This window comes from Ischnura elegans, chromosome 5 (assembly GCF_921293095.1).
Source record: "Ischnura elegans chromosome 5, ioIscEleg1.1, whole genome shotgun sequence".
Lineage (NCBI taxonomy): Eukaryota > Metazoa > Arthropoda > Insecta > Odonata > Coenagrionidae > Ischnura > Ischnura elegans.
Genome location: NC_060250.1, coordinates 6,532,193 through 6,549,712, shown reverse-complemented (window position 1 = coordinate 6,549,712; position 17,520 = coordinate 6,532,193). Strand labels below are relative to the sequence as shown.

The window sequence follows — 17,520 nt, the reverse complement described above, 5'->3', positions numbered from 1 at the left end:
CGATGCGGGCCGTGGGAAAGCACTCCCTCTTTTATGTTCCCGTATCGGCACGGCAGTGCAAACACGCGAGAGTGTGGGCTTTGGAGGGCGCGGCCTAAGGGTGCAGCAAAGTGTTTCCCACATTCAGAGCCGTTTGGGAGCCTCCTTGCGTTAGTGCGACAAGCCGATGCATCGTCTCTTATTTGGTTCTTGCCGTTATTCACTGCAATAATTTCATTCATTTTTGAGAGAATTTGAATTTTGCATCGCTTATTTGGAAAGAAGTGGCGTTTGGATGGATACAAAAATAGTTTCATTACGTTTGCTCTCCTCAGGTGCTAGGTTTTATTGGTATTGGATCTTTCAATGCCCATCAGATCATTCAAGAGGCAGCTGCGAAAATCCATCTTCTGAATCCCTTTTATTCTTTTTTATATCCTTTTTATAGTTAAAAAAATACTTTATATTTGTTAAAGCTGCAGATTTTAATTTGTCTATCAAATTTAAAGGCCGTTTAGGCTGTGTTTGAATGATTTAATTAATAAATATTATTCCCCAAGGCTCTGCAATTCAATTTATTTGCCCTCAGCTTTTCTCGCGAGTACCACAGGAGGGCATTTAAAAGAGAAGATAATAACTCGGCCGGTCTCTCTTTTTTTTTTTGACCCAATATTTTGACCCAATGTCTGTGTATTATTTACGTCATCATCTTCATTGCACTTTCCATGTATCTTAAGCTAAGAACACCGTAAAGAGAAGACTTGATAGTGATTGTCACCAATGTGGTAGTCCTTGACTCACTCCTAGAATTGACTTCGCAGAGTTTAGATCAAGTCGTTTTTAACTTGCTTTAGCGCGTGAAAGGCACAAATGATGCTCTAAGTGCGGCTTGCATTTTGTCATAAATTATATTATTATTTCTTTACTCATCAAAATTGTTGTCACTCGCAAACAAGTATGTTCCTCGCATAGAAAAGGTTAATATCTGCACGGCTGCATGTGGTAATAAGAGAGAGAGACAGATGGTAGCTCTGCTGGAAAAAAATTATATCTAGTAATTTTAATAGAATTTGCTGACACTTGAGACCGATTGCATTAACATATTTAGGTCAATTGGTCATCGAGTAAACTCAGTGAGTATGATTTTATGTATTTTTGGATTGCTCCAAGATGTTTAGACGTAACTTCTTAGCCAACGCAGGGGTTACTTAACTTTAAATACTCTCCAAGTGTGGCAACATTTTAAAATTCTTTCGGTGTCACCAGAAATCAATTTTAGGTGGCCAGGGTAGAAGGCCAAGAGACTTTATTTTATGAAAAATACCATCTTTATGTTATCCTTCACCTTTTAATTTTGTATTAAAATATGCCTTATTTATGTGAAATGATTGTCGATCTCCTTTTTTAAAGATTTTTGGTCACTTTTGCACATATTATTTCACGTTTGTGTTTCATTTGCCTGGACTTGGCGAGTTTGTATCTCTAAACGGCTTTTGTTCACCTTACGTGGGGCTGTTGGACAAATTTCATGCAATAGACTTAGGATTATTTCTTTTGTGATTCTCAACGACGTGTTTTAATTGATTTTTCCTCTCCCTTTTCAGGTAAGCTATTCAGCCATTTTGACCGACGACCACCCTGTTTCAGCCAGAGGAGCGGGGATTTTTTTTTTTTTTTGACTTTTCTCGCTCGTTGGAGGTGAGACATATAGAAGAAGAGGTGAGGCAACCAAATTCGAATCATTTAGTTAATTTGTCATTATCACGTGTGGAGAATCGAGAGCTTAAACGCAGTGAATTCATAAGACGGATTTCTGATCACACGCTCTCCACACGACGTGTCGTCTGCACTTCTCCCGTTTCACATCATAGCACCCCCTGCCTTTCACTCCCATTCTTCCCTTTCAATTCGCAGCCAGCAGTCTTCGGTTCTCGGTTGTGAGTTTGTTTGCACGTTTATATTGACATTAACATTAATAGAGGCACTTAAAAAAAGTGATGATCTTTGTTAATATTACGGCTTAATTTGTGAGAACTAAGTCACTAATTGTAAGTAACAGTACCCAATTCGAGAGAGAGAGAGAAGAAAGAGGGAGGATTCGCAGCAGCAGCAATGTGTAGGATACCCTAGAGATTGTGGATTATATGGACGGAAACGAAAACGAGGACCACGTAGCTTTCCTTCCAAATATCAACGAAAAATGCGTTATCAAACTCAGCGAGGTTCTCGTGCTTTGGGCTGCACACTTTTAACAGAATGAAATTTATTCCAGTCGTGGCGTTGAAATTTTCTTCATATTTAATTTATTTTATAATGAAATTTGATATCACTTAATCCAGCAAAAATCTCAGTGGCTTCATTACGATTGACGCAATTGCAATAATTCTCTTATTTGCTTATGTGTAGGACAACATGAAAGCGTAGATTGATAGATTTTATCCTTTTACGGAGAAGACTGAAAAATACGTATATCTGATTTAGCGGGGCTAATACATGTTAAAGAACATTTTCTATCAGTGTTCCACTACCGTAGAACATGTAACGATATTGACTGTAATTTAATAGCCATTTTTTCACACGCGGTTGGACAAAGCTTATCCTTCTTTTTCTTTCAATTCCAACAAATTTCAGTCCACATCTTCACAACGCGACAAAGTATTTTTTCGTCGGAATAAATTCTCAAATTTGTTTTATTTTTTTTATAATATGTATGTCGATGTTTTTCGGTAGTGATGCAGTTAAAACACTCTTAACAATAATAACTTTTTATACTTTTAGACCCACGTTTTCACAGAATTACCGAAAAACGCAAATCGCCCAATTCATCATTTTTATTTTAATATAATTTATTATTAATATTTTGCTATGGACTTTGTAATCAAAAAAATCCTCCAGACATGTCTCAGCATTTTCATTACGAGCATAATTGTGATAATAGTCTACTTTTTTGTTGAGTCAAGCAAAAAAAAGTGCAGCTGGACCAGTTGAATTGTTTAATTGAAAAACTCCCGCGTGTAGCTGCTCAAACGTCAGTAATATTTGTGAAGGAACAGAATGTCATTGCCTAAATTGTAGTTTACAATATTTCATGGAAAAAATTCGTGGTATTGACTGTAATTACTTAAATTGAACATAAAACTTTTTATCGCTCACGGGTAGGTCAAAGATTATACTTCTGCAAATCTCGTTCCACGACAAAATGTATAACTTTTTCGTAGAAATGGGTCTCAAATTAGTTTTACTTTTGAGTTTTGAAGATTTCATTGTTTCTCGTTGACGATTCAGGATGCATTATAACCTTATTAACAATGTATTTTTTATTCTTCTAGCCTCAAGTTTTCATAAAATGGCTGAAAGACGAAAATTGCTCTGTCCATTATCAATAGCACTGTTTCTGGCGATTCGAACAAGAAATCGTGAGGTATAGAACCAAATGGATATCTTTTAGCCGCTCGTCCCAAGTGCGTGCGTGCGTTCGTGATTTCCTTCCTGATCGTGATTCGTGACTGTTCGTGCTCCCTCTCCCGCCTGCCAGATGCGAGTGGTGGGCGTGGCACGTCAGTCTCTCTCTCTCTCTTGCTATTCCGACGCTGCCACCCCCCGCCCTTTCCTCGCCTTCGCCCTCCCTGGAGCTAGCACGCCCGCGCAGGGGTGAGTGGCAGGGGGTGATTGATTGATTCTGGCACATTTTTTATGGCCGCTATCAATACCTGTCTCGCAAGACTCCTTTTACGTTAATTAGGAGTTATCTACTCGTCCATCGAATATCAGTTCCTCTCTCTCTCTCTCTCCAAAATAAGCAGAAAAACGTCGTACGTGTCTAGTTTCGCCCACACCTGCTAGATGATCTCCGGTCTGTACATTTCAGACGTTTTCTGTATTTAGTTGATCGAATGAGAGATTTAGAGCTCTTTTACGAAATGATTCAGTGTGATCACAAGTGCACAGCGTGGTTATTACTTTATTGTTTTCAGCGAGACTTTGGAGCTAAGAATGAGAAGTCCAATCCCCTGGGCTGGGACTCTTAGATAGCTGAGCATTTTACGCTATAATTTATCGCTCCGCTTCCGAAGAATTCGCTTATTAATGCGCCACCACCCTGATAGCTCATACTTTTGTAAGTGCCGATGATATAGCGTTTAATCGTCAATTGATGTTAATGCAACGAAGGGCTTCTCTAGCATTCTCACATGTGCGACACCAAAGTTCTCGAGTGCATGAGAATGAGTGGAGAATTTCAGAGCAAATTTGAAAGCGCTTATCTTTTTCCGAACAGAGTCCCCGGGATTTAAAAAAAAACCTAACTGTACATCGAGAGAACATGCTCGTCGATGCTTCGAGTTGGAAACGCTTTCAAGAGGAACGAATTGTTATTAAATTCAAATTACATTTTTCCAGTGTAACTTATTTTGACCGTCTCTTTTTATAAGGTATGCATGCTACGATGCCAATATAAAATAAAAGATATTTATAATAAACCGTCGTCGTAAATGTGATTTTTATTTGTTGTTTGGCCGTATGATCTTAATACTATTCAAAACATATTCTGGTCAACGAACTCAATAAAATGCGATTGGTTTTATGGTTATGGTGGCATTTATTCATAATTTCACATTTTCTCGGCATTTTTTGGAACCTTCGGAGTGATAAAACATCAAATTTTTTTCAGGATGGAATGGATTGAAGTTTTTCGCTTATTTTCGCCAATTATTTTCTCTTGGCGACTGCTCAAAGATGTGCGTTGTGTGGGTTGGCATCATTTTTGGTTGATGTGAGTTCAGCTTTTCTTTAATTTCTAGCATTTTGAGTTGCATATGGCGTCTAATTCATTTCGCTTCAACTATATTTCCGAGTAATCACATTTTTTTGCGGTGAACTTGAGCCAACAAACCATCCAACCAATAACCCTTACCCGCCGTCAACGATACTGGGATTGGTTTAATTATTGTGGCTCTACGCTCAATTCTTCTCTACGATCATCTTTTCACCTTTCATTTATGCAGTTTCCTTCGTGGGGTTTTGAAGAAACTTTATCTTTTCGTTGGCTCTTTGAAGGGCTTTCTCTTATACATTGGTTTAATCTCTTTTCTTTTCATCATTCATCCTCTATTGTACCGCATTTCGAATGCTTTTCCCCATAGCTATTTCACTGCTGCGATTGTCCTCGCCCTTCCGTCACCAAGAGATAAGCTCCAGAAATGAGGTTGATGTGTTTTTTTCCTTTTTCTCTTCTTGTATTATCATTTATTAGTTGAGTTACTTTATTTTTTGATTTTAAAGAACTATAACCCAGTAAAACAAAGGCGCCATTTTACAGTGGCCAAGTAAAAGTGCATAAATTATTAGTAGCACACTGGCAATTTAAAAATTACCCTTGAGCCTCCCTAATCCCAACTAATTGGGAGTCAACTCTGTTCGGAGTGGCCGGAATAAGAGACAAAAATTGGTTATTAAACGGAAGAACAAACCACAAACGAACGCAGTGCATAGTAATTGCACAATTGAAAAATCGCCCTCCTCCCTCACCCCCCTTCCACGGCGCACCCCACTCGCAGGCGCGCCTGGAACATTCGGCAGTCCTCAACCCCCATTTCTGTAATTTGCTTCAAATGCAGTATTCAATGTTAACATAGTTTTTAGTTTATATTGTGTAATATATTTTGAACTCAGTGCATAAAGAAATTATTGATAAAGGTTGTATTTATTTGAAAAGATTTCGTTTCGGAGTCGTTCGGATGCTCGATTTTTCGGACTCAATTGTCTAATAAAGCGGGAGTGTAGTTGAAGAGAAATGCTGTTTAGATGGCAGATTTGAAAGGACAAGGTTCATAAGCCTATCAATTGGAAGTACATGCAGAGGGATCAGTGTGCGGGTGGAGGGAGTCCAGAGGAGATGAGAGGTGGAAGATAATAGAATGTTTAGTGGTAAGAAGTGCGTGGAAACATCATAAAAGATAGGCTGTTGTATGCTCCACAGAAGTTTTAATAACCCACCCAGGTTTCGACAATATAATAAGTCATTTTCAAAGGTGAGAGGGGTGCTTAATGCAGGGAGGAGGTGGTGATGGTGGGAGGGAGAAGAGCTAACGAGGAAATGGATTCCTCAATATAAGCTCGCAGATTTGTGTATATTCACCTTTGAAAATGACGTAGTGTATTGTAGAAACCTGGGTCGGTTAATAAAACTTCTGTGGAACATACAAGAGTGTATCTCTGATTATGTTTCCTGCCACCAAGTTCCACCAAATATCGCCATCCAGTCTTAAATTGATCAATAAAAAGTGTGTGGCAGTGAGGACTTATTATATGGAGCAAAGGATTGAGAGGACTAGCGGAAGGTTGAAATTGATGAAGGAGAACAATTGATGATTTTTATGCAAGCTAGGCTCCCTTGGCCTAGGCCTACAGTGCCATTTCTTTCGTAATCCCATCCAAATTACCATTTATTCTTAGTTTAAATATTATGTTTCCGCCATCTGAGCATTCCAAACTTCAAACTATATTCTATACATTAAATTAGCACGTTTTGAATGACACCAATAGTCCCTTAGTTGTTCTACAATACATTCATTCTCTCTTTTAGGTGGACAATTCGGAGGCTTTTGTGAAGGAGACTGTTTAAAAGTGATCCAGGTGGTCAATAATTTGTGGCCGTTATTGTCGACCTCCCCGCGCTCCATTTCCGTTTGAATTTCGGTGTTAAACTTCTCGCCTGTTGCGTTCATTTCACATACTGCTTGACGCACACTCTTTTTTTGACGCTGAGTGAGTCAGAAATAAAGCGTTAAACGAGTCCTCACGACGCGGCAGAATTCAGAGCAGCACATTCGTTCGTGGGATGGCTGCTCAGTGGGAAGTTCTCCCCTTCTGTTGGCCCGTACCCTTTACAAAATTTGAACTCAACGCTGTCCACCTCTCTTGCTACTTGGGTCCTTTATTGGATATTTATCCTTTATATGACTTAATTCTCCAAAAAATCTACATAATAACCAGCTGAAATATCTGTTGTTGTAAAATGTGATGGAATTACAATTACGATAGCGTTCTGCCGGTTAAGGAAGCTTAACATGGAGTATTTTGCGGATCACCCCAGCCTCTCTCCTCCACCTTTCATGGACTTCCCTCTCCACTAACAATAATTTCCATTCCCAATTCATTTCGTCTAAAAATCCTTCTCTCTTTCTTCCCTGTCTCTCGCGTATACCTACTATTCTTCCCTTTAACACTGTTTTCAATATCCCCTCCCTCCCCGCTAAGTACTCGCTCCATCCATACCTTCTGTCTCCTCCGTGTCTCATCCAGAAGCTGCCTCACTGCACCCACCACGTCCAGCACTTCGTCGTTTTATGCCAGCCCCTGATAATTTTAGCTACTTTGAATATTTATGTTTGAAATCAAGATGAAGTAACTAAGTGGACACGCCCGTAGCATTAAATCATGTCTCCGTGCTCTGGTGCTGGCGCAATTGTCATTTTCGATCCTATTGATGATTCGACCGATGCTCATCGTTTCAACGGACGCCATCACTGAAAGGAAAGTTGCGTCTTATCAGGCAAGTTAAGGCTCATTTATGGAAAAAGTTAGCAATAAATTATCCGTCTCTGAGAGGCGCTTAGCCAATAGCCTTCCTCCGAAATGTATTTTCAAGCAGCGATGATCGCTTTTGATTAATTATTGTACGTACTCATAATTACATTGATCGCTACCGTGTTGCTATAAAATGTGAGGAACGCGATATGCGAGCAAATAAATAATAATGCGGGTTTTAATGGGTCTAATTTAAGTTTATAAGTCTCTTTGAATATCATGATTCTCGTATATTAATGTGTATGTGATGAAATCAAAGAGAAGGCTTCAGTAGCCAATAACCATGCAAATGTAGTTATTATGTGGCGATTTTCTGATGAGAGAAGAGACAGAGAATGATTTGAAGGAGAGCCTAATCAATGATTGAATTAGAATTGCCAGATATCAGCTGGAAGTCATGAAAAAGAAGACTAAGACATTGGCATGCAGCAGTAGAATATGCCTGGCGTGGAATCACACCGTGCCATGCCACGCACCCTGGTGGATGCAGATGAAAAGAGAGGAGGCCACGGCAAACATTAAACTCGGAAAATTACAAGATAGCTGTTGTGGTACCTTGGTAGTCGCCCAAAACCCCTCTTTTCATAAATACCTACTCCATTCTTCCTCCTTTGCACTCAAGCCAACCCATTCTTCCCACAGTCACGGTTTTTATTTAAGCATGCCCTCCCCATTCAGCGCATGGTGGAGATAAGTCAAATTTAATCCATGGTATTACATGTTTCTTATTTTAATATTGACATCGATAAAACTAAATTTGTTGATGCTTTCCTTTTGGGAGTTACCCTTTTAAATTGCTGTGTTTGCTAAACCAGGATTTCCTTCCTTCCGCGTGATATTGTACAAAGCTCATCATATCACAAGTCAGGAATCTTGATATTGGTTTCACGCTGCACTCCTATCTCCCCTCTACAACCCTTCGTCCTATGTAACTCATTCGGGGCCGTCCCTTGCCCTTCTTCCCTTCCACCTGTTCTTCTACGATTCTTTTCATCAGGCTGTCATGTCTCATGATGTGGCCAACCAAGTTCCTTCCACTTAAGCCAAGCCTTCCACTTAAGGTTTTTAGTAGACTCCTCCATTCTCCCACCATTCTCAGCACTTCCCCATTACTTATCATCCATTTTATCTTCATCATTCCTCGGTTGCACCACATTTCGATTGCTTCCCATATTGACTTCTCTGCTGTTGTCAACCTCGCCCCCATTGAGAAACATTCTCCATGCTTAGCATCTGTCGAATGATTCCCTTTGCTTCTATGCTTGCTTTCTTAGATGCAAGTGTATTCTTCTATTTTTCAGAATGCCTTCTACGCCTGTGCTATCTTACTGGATACAAAACTATCATGGCCAAAAGGTGCCCACTTATACAATGATGCTGAAACATCCCTGGACAAGATGGTCCTGTTTCCTGCCGAGCCCTTTCAATTTCCTCTGACGACCACGCCCCCTTCCTCCGCCCGACAGTGACCTCCCTGCCTCCTGAATGAGGGCTTCCCATCATCCCCTGCGGCGCGATTGGATGACAAAACCTCAAGTCATATCACTCCGAAGGGTCGTTTCCACCTTGGGACAGCCCCTCCATTACCATTAGAAGAACCCAGTGTCCCTCCCCCCTTCCAAACCTGCATCGAAGAATGTTAAACAGTCGAAAACGAAGACGAACGACTCATTCGGCTTCGAAATTTGCTCGATCTCATAATCCCATGCTGCTTTCGAATGTTCTAGAAAGATCCTAACACCATCCAAAATCGTGAAGGAAACGTAAATAACAGGACAGAAGCTTAAAATCGTGTACCAAATGAAAAAAGTATGAAGCCACATACTTTTTTTAGGAGCCCCGTCCATGTGTTTTAGCTAAAAATAAGAATCTACTGGTGGATGCAAAAGGCAAAACCCATCACGTGGTAGGTTGAATTATGTCGTCACTTCGTGCGCATCTTAAACCGTTATTTTTTCATCTCCGAAACGTGGCGATGATCGAAGAGCGATCAATTTATTCTCAATATTAGCAATAGACTATTTGTACTCTTGAGGAATTACATTTTAAATTCATGATTTTTGGTAGATTATATCAACGTGTAAATAAATTTCGTTTTGCAGCTGTAATTAAAGCTTCTTTTCCATCTCTTTGCCCTCCGCGACGCGAGTGGCGACTTATTGAACCCAATTTAAAGTGCGGTGGCATATATCAGATGCAGCGGTCGAGTGGAGAATCCTCCATCGTAATATTCCGAGGGTGTATGTTTCAAGCCATATTCATCAATACCTTGGCAGCGTAAAAGGATGACTTCTTGGTATTTGTTGAGCGACAACTAATGTAATGGGCTACGAATATACAAATACATACGACAACAAATGCCTAGGAGTTAGCACGCTATTTTTATGGAAACATGCATTCATGAAAACTAAAGATGAATTGCGAATATACAAACGATAAAGACTGGCTGAGATCGTAAGTTAAGTTTTGCGTACATATTCTACGCTAACTAGTAGAATACCTTGAAAAATGGCACTTTAATAGATCGGGAAATACGTAGTGTGGTCACTAGAAAGCTTCCAATTGGTAAAACACGAGATAGCGATTTGATCTTTGAATTTCTAGCTGGTGGAATGAGAGGGAGAGATATTTCCCTGCGGCCAGACTGCACCGCATTGCAACTCAACTCGGGATCGGCGCTCAATAATTTAGCCTATATCACCAATTGCACTCACATCAGCCTTAGGGGTAAGCCATGCGGAGTCCGTGCCCCCCGTGGTATTTGTGCCGCACGTATGCATAGTTATGCATAAATGAGGACTTTTCGCTTGGTAGAAGGCTTTAAACGCTTAGCGATGTGTGAACCAATCAGTTCTCTTCCCTTCCTCCCCCCCCCCTCTGTGGAATAGCGAACCTGCGGCTTTTAATCCTTTCCTCCTCGCTGCGAGTGGGTTCATAAAAATGAGTAATTGCCAGACGTCGAATGTACAGAAAAGAGCACCACGACTCGTAGCTGTGTATGCGAAGGGAAAGTCTCTTCCGCCGACTCGCGGTTGTCTGGTTGGCTCAATAACCGAATGTAAATCTACGTATGTATTACCCTGCGATCCACCTTTAGGGTGTTTGGCAGTGGGTGACCGACCACCAGCAAGCAAGACAATCCCGCCACTCATCCCACACGGCCATAAGCATATTACGCATAGTAACAAAAAAATACGTCCACATTCATGCAAAGGAAAATCTTCCTTAGCTATCGGTTAGTAATTCATACAGTAAATCCATCCATCCAAGGTTAGAATCATGGAAAAACAAACACGTTTTTAGTCGTCCTAGCGAGTGACGCCTCTAATTTTATCAATGGAGACACCTTTGCTATCCTTTATGGTTCGAGACCTCTCTTTTTTGCCGGCTATTTCCTTTTTCTTCACGTGATCACGCCTACCACAGTATGACGGTAAACGAAGGATATGTATCTCCCGAATTTAGTAAGCAAATTTAATTTATTCTTTGCTCTTGTTAAGATTCCCATCCTAACTCGCCTTACTTAATGGAAATAATGCACCACTCGTTACGAATCTGGCCCCCCCTGCGTTGTTCTCAATTGATTTGAGCTCTCGGTCCAACTTCATAAGGGTCCCACACGATAGCAACCAAGTGAGGCTTTACCACAGTCATTCGTCGATGGCTCATCTTCGTGGGATATCGTCATTTGTGGGAGTAATAACGACTCTGTACTATTCCACAGAAATATCTGGAACTCAAGATCACCACTTGTTAAAGATTTTTTTCCTCTCGTTATTGGCTCAGTTCAAATATACATTTGCATTAATTGCATAATTATACATCTATAATGTGTAGTCAATCAATAACTTATCTTAGATCGGTGTTTTTTAAATGTGACGCTTGCGGTAGGACTGACCCAAAGAAGTCATAACTGATTTTGTGAAGGCAAGTCATTTTTATTGGTTCAAGACTTTTTAAAATGTTTATTCAATAGTATTTGAAAATTTGTAAAAACGCAAATGTTAAAGGGAAAAATAAAAACTAAGGATGAAAATTTATTAGGTGAGGCTAGTAAAAATGTTTGCTGCAGGCGAAAATAATTCTTCAAACTATAAAATTACATTTTAAAGCATTATGTGCCATCGCTGAGCGGATAATAAACCGAATGATATTTTAGTGCTACTTTTTTATGATTGGCAGTAGGTCATTTTATTACTTTTTACCTTTAAGCTCGAGCGCGCAATATCCGACATTAGGAGAGGGGTTGTGATTTTTCTTCCCTTTTTTGTTGTCCAGCTATCAATGCTCCCAATCAAATCGCCTCCAATGTGCTCTCCCAAATTTTTGGACTACGGTCCGATTCATAGGAATTATGCGAGTGGCTCTAATTATTGATGATTAGTTGTCGTGGCAACGCCAAATGCCGCTTGTTCATTGGTTGGAAGTGGAGTGCACGTTCGTATCGGCTGCCATTTGTCTTCATTACCTGGGCAACGGCGCGTGTAGTCTACGGCTGCAGCTGCAGTTTATTCCGCTCAGGAACACCGCTGATTATTATGACCGTCATTCTGCAAATCAGTTACTCAATTATTGTTTAAACCTCCACCAAATGTCTCTATGCTACGAGCTCTTCTCAAATGGAACGGAGGATCATTTATCAAGTAATATGTTGACCGTAAATGGGGATTACTATCTATTCATTCTCCACTAATTGTCATTGTAAAGTTTTCATCGTTATCTAACTATGAACATTTTGAGAATCAGGGGATTTTTTTCATAAATAACTCCGTTGGCGTATCTATAATTTTGTTCTGGAGTTTTATTTCAACCTTTGTGCCTATTTTCACTACCCAAATTGGTAAAAAATGAAATCAGGTACTTTGCTGGGTCACAAGTTCTCGGCATAATTATGCTGCCCCCGCCTTTGCCTTTGGGAAGTCGAATCGCCATTAGAACTACTTTTTTACGTCACCCGTTCAGCCCACGGCTCACTAATGTCGTTCCTCCGGAGTGGACGTGGTAAACAGTCTTTTCGGTAATGCTTCTTCGGTACTTGTTTCCCCAAATTCCTTTTCTTTGCCCATACGTTGACTCCCAAACATTATGAATTTACGTCGATGATGATTGCCGGCCAATCGAAACCTGCGTCGGAAATAATGTTTTTGCAATGTGGAATATACCAACTAGTGAATTTTTCCGTCATCTCTGTGTGCCAAAATTCCACATTCGCATACGCCTTCAACAAGAAATTTTATTTATATTATCTATTAACATATAATTTTACTGCACTATTACTCACTCGGTGATTAAACCCGAAGGTTGTTTTGGATCGTTGAGGGTCGAATTTACGCCACGAGAGTGTGCTGGTCACGCGTGAAGGGCAAAGGCCCTCGGCCACCATTCTCTTTGAGGATACCACTTTGGGGGTGCTTCAATCGGGATTTGAACGCGGGATCCTAGGCTCAGCACCCACTATGCCTCTACGCTCCTCCCCTGTACTGAGTTATCGTTGATCGCTAATGTGTGCGATTTGAGCCAAAACTATCGATCGAGTGTCATTCTTTTCAAATTCGCTATGTAATATTTTCGGGGCAATTAGTTGCACATTCCAAATCTTGGGATTATTATGGAATGGAGCTGGTGGTTGTTTTGAGTGGATGTGAGCCGTGTTGGGACTCAACCTTTGCTGCATTGGGAGTGGTCATCATCTCTCGTCCGTCTCGACGCACGCTTGTTGGCGACCCGGTTACACACTGAGCCAGCCCCTCCCCCCCCCCCCTTCCCACCTGGCGTCACTCTCGCGCACTCCCCCTGCTTCTCCCTTATAAGGAATGGAGGGGAGAGAAAACCTGTTAATCTTCGCTCCGATTCGACCACTTTTACGACCATTTTTGCGTTCCGCTCGCTTTGTCAACAATCTTGACACGTTTTCGTTCGATACCGAGTAAGGACGTGCGTGGGTTCTCTCTTCCCGCGATGCGCAATGTGAGTGTCACTGGGTTTCTCCTCCTCTGATTTCGTCATCTCCTTTCCTTTTTTGAAATCGTCGCGACAAGCCTTGGAGCAGATCGCAGGTATGCTTCATGACCCGAGTCGCTACAGTTTACTCTTCTTAGTAAAACCTTTCGGCAAATTCCATACTTATTTCAACATTCTTGCCCTGACATAATGCCTGCCCTTCCATTGACCGCATCGCAGGAATATTTATGGCTTTTCCTTCGTTTACGCTGACCTAAAAGGCGAGTCCTCTGCATTGGCGGCTCGTGAGTCAAATGCTGGGAGGGGCACACTTCGGGTAAATAAAAAAAAATATTTTGTGTATTTTAGTGAGCTTATATCTAGGCATTAAATTTGTTTAATTTAAAATAATATATATAAATATTTATAACAATAAAATTAAAACCAAAACAAGGTATTCTGCGACACTGCAGCACCAAGTAGACGCCAGATTACACGGCCGCCGGCCGTAGCGGCGATGTCAACTCACTAGATAGGTACGTCGCTCTGCGCATGCTCGGGCACCCTCTCAAGACTTCCGTGAGGCACTAGTTTAGACGCGTCATAGCACCAGCAGCCCCCACCACTACCACTCTTCATATAACAGCATGGTGATGGATTGGGACGTTCTTGCCAGCGCCCCGCGGCTATAAATGCGAACTTCTCGCGCTATTTTTGCGTGTTTTCCCACATTTTCGATGCATGCGATTGAAGAAAAACCCTTTGGTTAATTAAATGTATAATTATAATTGAATGGGTATTTAATATTTTTTCCTTTTTCAAATCTTTGGGAGGGGCGGCGTCCGAGAGTCCTTATGGGAAAGCCGCCACTGGTCCTCTGAAATACTCCCGTGCTTTGTTCATTCCCACCCCCACCATTGAATAACTACCACCTACGATATGTAGACATTACACACACCTCGTAGATTCCGTCTCTCTCTTTCTGTCTCTCTTCCCGCGATCATATTTTTGTGGACTCCCCACCTTGCTCCATAGTACCACTTCGTCATGCTTACCTCTACCCTTTGCCAGCTGTACACCCTTGGTTACATTCAAGGGGCAGCTTTCAAAAGCCATCTACTCATGAATCTCTATTTTTTATTCCTTTTTATATTTTACATTTTTAACGCTCCATGTTTAATTTTTATATTGACTACAATGCCAAAATCGGCTGTTTTTTAATAATTAAAAATATAATTATCAATCTACCTAGGATTCGGAAGTTCATTGATATTTTCTAGGCCACCTTAATAACACTGAGCTGTCAAAAACCGGGTTGGCTGATAATAAATTGAGGGTGGAGCTTACGTTTCATTAAGAAGATTAATATCTTAATCAAGGTATCACCTGATACGAATTCTCGTATTCATAGGAAGAATTTTCATTTATTTTAGACGATAATATTTCTTCTTGGGAGAATAATGGAAAGGATGATGAATAAATAATTGATTGTGATTTATGGTCTGTGATTGATTAGTGACTTGAGTATGAATAAACTGACTTCATCATGAAATGCTTACCCTTAAATTATTACGTGTGTGGATTTAATCCTACTTTTACTTTGTACGTTTTAGTAATCGTAATCTATCTTTAAGAGTTGTGAATTTGTTTTAGAAGCATTTACTTTATTGGCGTATTGAAATGTGAAAATAAGTGAAATTAGTGCATTTCCCAATGTTGATGCCTTGATCTTGCTTTCCTTGTCTGTCTTCTTGTTTTGCTCCTACGTTTTTCCCTCAATAGGGTAGTTTCCTCCATCAAAGAAAACGAAAGGCATTGATTGCGATTCGTTACCCACCATTAGTGTATTCATAATATATAAATTATTTGGTTTAAGAAATCCCAGTTTAGACGAATGGCAATGGTCAATTTTTATCCTCATTTGAAAAAGGCCAGATTGGCACCCAAGCGATGCCACTCCACGTGAAGTCACAGGGACCTAGTTTCTATACGAGTAGATAGGAGTTTTACATCGTCTGAGATTACCAATGCATGCATGAGGCTCAGAGCTCGGGGAAATATGTCTTAATAATAACCTATTAAAACTGGCTAAGGTCACCTCACTTGCGGCAGCGGGAATCAGAATGACGTCACACGGAGATTTCCCGGCATTCATACTTAGCCGTCGCGTTTCACGCGCCTTTTCAAATTTTCACCTTTCATTTAATCGCGAAAAATAGATATCGTCGTATAAAAATCTAAAAGTGTGAAATACGTACTCCAGGAGTAATAATCTTTCGATTTAGGCAATAAAAAATAATAGGAAACCACCCTATTCGACAATTTTTAAAGCAGTACCTTCGTGGATGTTTGATATTGCTTATGCTGAATGCCGGCCTATGTACGAAAAATGAAATATTAATCGAGAGAAAATTTATTAAAAATACGAAAATGTTTACATCTATTTCTGTTGGTCGTTGCCGAATGATTTGAAGCAGCATCTGTCAGCGTTTGAGTCTTTTTCTTTACGAAGTTGAGTCTCTTTCCTGTTTCGTGATACGATATCCGATTCCTCTCTCACGGATGATCACATTTTCGACACACACACTTCGTGATTGACTCCGATTCATTGATTATACCCTCCGATACTTTCGTGCCGTTCCCTGAACATTTTTTTTGCATGTTTCTTAAGATTGCTCGCGTGGATAGGGATGCTCCCAAGCGTCATTTGCGTGCCCAACAAAAGAATAACAGGGGACGGGATTGTTCTGAGCGTGATCAACTAATCTCAGCTTTTTAAAACGTATTTTTCCCGGGTTTTGGAGGCTGTGACGCAAACAATAAGCCATTTCCGTAGCTCAAAAATGCCAAAATGTGTTTGATTTTAGCCCTAAGACTCTCCGTCTGCACATTGAATAGTATCCTTGATAAAAACGGATCCACTAGGGAGCGTGCCCTTATCTCCGCCTTCATCTCATCTGCTTCCTTCTGTCCCTTCGCAATTTCTTTCGATCGTGTTCCCCTGGTCATGCATCGCCTGGCTGAAGATTGCATTTCCGTAGCGCCATCTGAAACGAAGTCAAAGCTCAGCTGAAGAGATTTTGCTGAAGATTTTCTGTACTCTTCCGCCGAAGAGCATGGTAGAGATTTTTTCCGAATTCACGGAATTCCTTCCAACCCCTATCCGTTTCCTTGATGTGCCCTGACTGATTTAAAGGCTGATTTAAATTTAACATTTTATTAAATTCACCCCGACGAAACGTCGGAATTCATAATTCGGACACTTTACCCGATGAGAAACCGCAGTGAAAATAATTACTAATTAAAATTTCTTGGAGCATTCCTACTCCTTGTTTTTTAGCCTGAAGTTGGGTCAATTACGATACGTGTTTGTTTTTAAGGCCTTGAAAATATTCATTTTAACCCTTTCTAACCCAGAGCTGCTTATAGGAGAAATTAAACTTCAACACATATCATTTTTTTTTTAAGTGAACATTTTCTATCCAATCATAATTATTGTGGCAGCTACACATGTCGCCATTACACTTTACAGAACAAAATAACGCGTAGTTTAAAACTTTGCTGAATGAATTTTCTTTCGGGAGTGATCACTCGTGGTATTACACCTGAGAATCAGTTGTGAGCGCAGGCCTTCAGTTGATTGTGAGTCGAGACTCAATCTGTAAATTAAACAGTTCCCGTGCTCACTGCTGCCATCTGGGGTGGACGCGCTCATTTCATCGTCCCCACATCCGTCTTCTTCGCTGTCATGGATCCATCCTACCATCACCCTCTTACTCCCAATCCAATTTCCTTCTTCGTTTGTTTTTCACCCCCTCCCCTACCTCTCTTCCTTCCTCATCTGGACGTTAATAAAATCTCGGCGGTGTCTGGCTGGCTGTTCTCATTTCTTCATCATCTTCCCTCCCCATTCTTTATTTCTTTCTGAAATATCTTCTTCTCCTCCGATATAAAAAATGGAGTCATTGTTGGTATAGCATGGCTTATGACATTCGGAGGAGGCGACTGAGGCCT

The 17,520-nt window shown here is 40.6% G+C and overlaps 1 protein-coding gene across 1 annotated transcript in view; it reads left to right on the top strand.

Annotated features, from left to right (window-relative positions):
• The window catches only part of LOC124158464 (partitioning defective 3 homolog), a 556,537-nt gene that overhangs the window by 171,128 nt on the left and 367,889 nt on the right, over positions 1–17,520 (top strand). The gene's annotated exons all lie outside the window — the stretch shown is intronic.